The sequence below is a fragment of the Rosa rugosa genome, chromosome 7 (genome assembly GCF_958449725.1).
Source record: "Rosa rugosa chromosome 7, drRosRugo1.1, whole genome shotgun sequence".
Taxonomy (NCBI): domain Eukaryota; kingdom Viridiplantae; phylum Streptophyta; class Magnoliopsida; order Rosales; family Rosaceae; genus Rosa; species Rosa rugosa.
In genome coordinates, this window is record NC_084826.1 from 18,036,230 (window position 1) to 18,040,318 (window position 4,089).

The 4,089-nt window shown below is 31.7% G+C and overlaps 1 long non-coding RNA gene across 1 annotated transcript; it reads right to left on the reverse strand.

Moving 5' to 3' along the window:
• Positions 1-640: 640 nt before the first annotated feature.
• On the reverse strand, positions 641-2,895 carry LOC133723547 (uncharacterized). Its single transcript, XR_009853092.1, has 2 exons — positions 2,728-2,895; positions 641-806 (listed from the first exon to the last, which is right to left on the reverse strand). It is a non-coding gene; the product is annotated as an uncharacterized LOC133723547 (long non-coding RNA).
• Positions 2,896-4,089: the final 1,194 nt, after the last annotated feature.

Genomic DNA, 4,089 nt, shown 5'->3' on the forward strand with positions numbered 1-4,089 from the left:
ATTCATCTTGTTGACAATGGTTAATGTCCGAGCAAAGTATTCATCGACCGTCTCTCCATCTTTCATTTGGAGCACCTCAAACTCTCTTCGAAGTGCCTGCAGCTGAGCTCTCTTCACTTTTGTAGAACCTTGGTACTTCTGCCTCATTGAGTCCCAAATGTTCTTGGCTGTCTCTTTGATGAGAATCGTTTCCATAATTGTTCTGTCAATGGCTTGGAAAAGGTAATTTTTCACCTTTAGGTCTTTCAATCTTGCGTCTTCAATGGCCTTGCGCTGTACCTCCGTGGGTTCAACTCCATCTGCTACTACCGGAATCCCATTCTCTACCAAGCCCCAATACTCCTTTGACCGCAATAAGTTTTCCATAAGCATAGACCAATGGTCATAATGACCATCAAATCTAGGTATGGCAGGCTGAACATAATTGTTCTCTGTCACCATCTCAAACTCACCCTCTAACTCTGAGTGTTTTTCTCACACTTTAACTCTCTGTGTTTCTCTCACACTCAACCCCTTTGTCACGCCCCCAAATCCAAGGCCAATATTGTACTGAAATATGGCTCGTGAATTTGTGACGTGAGTCAAAACAAATACAATTTTCTTCTTGAATAAATCAACAAGAAGTAAAAGAAAATATATACATGTTTGAATAGTACTTTTATTAGAAAACTAATATCGGTAATATATTTACATAACCAAAGTTAAGCAAAATTCGAATCAGTACAGGTATTCACTAGAAATAGTAGTAGAAAAATATTATTTTATCTAGTAGGTTCATCCCGTTTCCCCAAGCATCTACTCAATACCTGAAAACAAGAAGGTGTAGCATCATGAGCAACACAAGCCCAGTAAGTACACAACTTACATTCTTATATTAATGTATCTTATAAGAAATCAAAACTGAACAACCAAGTTAAAATGTACTAAGAACCATTTAAGTTCATACGAATTCTTAAATATGTATATATATATACACACAATACACACACACATATATACAAATATATTCATTCGTGTGAATGGTTTGGTAATAAATCACATAGTCACATATTCTTATCAAACCAACAAATATTGTAGCATTAGTATGTGAAATAACATTAAAGCAACACATGCTTGATTTTCTTTTTACTAATACCTTCACATATTAAAAATATATCATAGATAGATATTTGATCAAAATAACATAAGTACACTTCTCTTTTTAGTGAATTTTCAGATTAACTGGTAACAAATCACAAATCCACGTGTTAGGGTCCGACGTACTATACCCAAAACACGGGAAAACCAGGTTGACTGGTATCAAATCATAAATCCACGTACTAGGGACCGACGTACTATTCCCAAAGTACGGGTAAGCCGCAGCATACCAAGGACACAACCAAGGCATGTATACTCAAAGTAAGCACCCTTCCTAAGAGTATAATAGTGCACTATCTGAAGGGACTAGGGCCCACAGCTTAACAACCACGAAGCATAACCACGAAGCACCAAAACACATTTACCAGTAATTCACTTAAGCACGGGGTTGTTGTAATCACCCGGCTTCATAATTGTACTTTTCAGACATAATCAAATTCACAACATACAATCTTTATAAATTATAGATCGTAATATATGTATATGTACACACACATATAGATACATATACTTAGGAATAATCTCATATGAGAACATGTATAACATAATTGTATATCACAAATAAGTATCTTAGACATAATCAAATTCACAACATACAATCTTTATAAATTATAGATCGTAATATATGTATATGTACACACACATATAGATACATATACTTAGGAATAATCTCATATGAAAACATGTATAACATAATTGTATATCACAAATAAGTAAATTCACTAGCAAACAACATAATTAAAAAGAAGTTTATACATAATTGAAATAAGGTAAAATAGGTAATAATAAAGCACAAGCATTAAATAAGTAACTATAAACAATTAATAAGCTTGTAAATAACTGAAATAAAGTAAAATAATAAAGTGCAAGCATTAAATAAGTATACACAATTTAACAAAATTATATTATAGTTAGTATTTCAGTTCTTATGTCCAAATCCATTGAAGTTCATCAACCATGTTCATGATTCTCCGATTAGAGTCATCAAACTTCAAAATGTGTTATATTGTCCATCACAAGTCCGAATTAGTCAAATGAGTACACCATTTCAAAGGATTTTTCACAAGGAATTCAATGGAATAAGTCATGTAGTCCAGATCAGAGGGATATAGTCCAGAAAGGGTGAAGAACCATAACAGTACAGAAACCGATATTTTTGATACTGACCTTTGATGTTTAAGTCTTTACGTACGGTGTATTTTACCATTAATTCTCAAACTCTCCATATCACAAGTAGAGGTCCTAAGCTTCAAATTGATATAAAGTTTGTAGAAATCGGATAAGAAATGAGAGAGATATGAATTTTTGAAGTTGTGATGGCTGTATGAGATTTCCAGCGAGTTTAAAAGTTGAAAACTTTGATTAGCCATAACTTCTTCATTTCTTAACCTTTTTGAGTGATTCAAAAGCCTAAATTAAAGAACTTTTGATGAGGAATTTAATACTGTAATTATTTTTGACAAAACAGAATTTGTTATATACGAAAATACGGGTTTGCAGCAAAGCAGATCCTTTTCCATTTTATCATTGATTATGCAATTTGATAAATCTTAAAGACAAAAGAATATAGAAATGTAATCATGTACTTACTTAAGAAACTCAGAAGGTGAGGTGAAGATTTTGGTCTTGAAATCAAGCTTGGACTTCTTTGACAAAAAGGGAATTTCTTAAGAGAAAAAGAGTGAAGGATTTGTGTGAGAATCTTGAGTTTTCTCTTCAACTAAGGAGGCTTCAAATCAGTTTTGCACTTGATTGTTAAGCTTGTAGGAAAATATGATAGAGATCATGTGTTTATATAGGCTAGAAATAAGCATAAAATAAGTAAGTGACTTAATATTGTAAGGTGAGTGACTAATCACTATTTAGGTTAAATGATTAAAGGAAAAGATAAAATAAAAAAAAATAATAAAAGAAAGAAAGCATAAATCAACTTGCTAATTATATATATATATATATATATATATATATATATATATATATATATATAGATATATATATATGTATGTATGTATGTATGTACACACACATCCATATGCACATTTACCCAATTAATAAGTAAAGAACTTTAGTGCTTTCTTAAGGTAAAAATAGCAATAATTAGTACTAAAATGACATGCATCACAAAAATAATATAGATAATAGTATTGAGCTCAATGATAAATATCGAGTGTACACAAGAAATACGAACTAAGGTATTTTGATAAGTTTACTAGAAGTCTAGTATTAAAAAAAAATTACATATCTTCTCAGTGCGGTATGTGATGATATTGATTTCTAAAAAGAAAATACTCAAAACAAAGTAAGACTTTTCGAATATAACTAATAATATAGTGTTCTATAGTTGACACTAATTTTCGGGTTATTACAGTCTACCAACCTTAAAAGAAAATTCGTCCTCGAATTTTACATAGGTTTCTCAAACAAAAGAAATCACCAAAAGTATTTGTATATTTTCATTCCCCTCGAATGAAAAGTGAAGTCCACCTGGTGAGCAAAACTTCCCCTTAAACCAATATTGTTTGGTGTGCAAACTCTTTCTCTAAATAGAAGTCAAGTGTCATTACCAAGGTATCTATCTTTCAAGGATACATGGTTTGTGAGTTCTCACCTTAAGCTCAAATTATTGGTTAGGCTATATACTTAAATCTTGAATGATCTACCCATAGTAGTCGAGAAGCTAAACTTCCATCTTTTTAATATTCTAAGAGGTTGAAAATTTCGTTAGCCTAAAGTATTAGGTCAAGATGTTGCAATGTAGCTAGCTAGGTTTTGGATTCTGCATATCAACCAAACAAGTTCTCTCCTCCTTGCTGACACTGTGGCAACACCATAAATGGGTTTATCTCTCTTCATCAATGTTGTTCAAATCTATCTCAAATAAAAGTTTCATCAAGTAGTTCCCAACTGAAAATACTCAACTGAACAAATCTTATATCTAAGAACTTTTCACCA